Genomic DNA, 455 nt, shown 5'->3' on the forward strand with positions numbered 1-455 from the left:
AAAATTCATGAGGGTAGGTTTTTTATATGCTTTCATGTTACATCATAGAAATAATGACACTAGTAACTAAATTATATGTTTATATTATAGGTTACTATTATTTGTGTGACGGAGGATATACGAATGGAAAAGGATTTCTTTCACCTTATCGAGGTTATAGATATTGGTTAAAGGATTGGCGCCGCGATAATCCATCGCCTCGTTGTAAAGAAGAGTTTTTCAACATGAGGCATGCTAGAGCTCGTAATGTAATTGAAAGGGCATTTGGTTTGTTGAAAGGACGTTGGGGAATTCTTAGAAGTCCTTCATGGTACTCTGTTAAGGTTCATAACAGGATCATTAGTGCTTGTTGTTTGATTCATAATTTCATTCGTAGAGAGATGGAAGTGGATCCCTTAGACATTGATGTAGAAGAACAAATGGAGTATCAACACGAGAATATTGATGTTGTTGAA

This window comes from Solanum pennellii, chromosome 7 (genome assembly GCF_001406875.1).
Source record: "Solanum pennellii chromosome 7, SPENNV200".
NCBI classification, from domain to species: Eukaryota; Viridiplantae; Streptophyta; class Magnoliopsida; order Solanales; family Solanaceae; genus Solanum; species Solanum pennellii.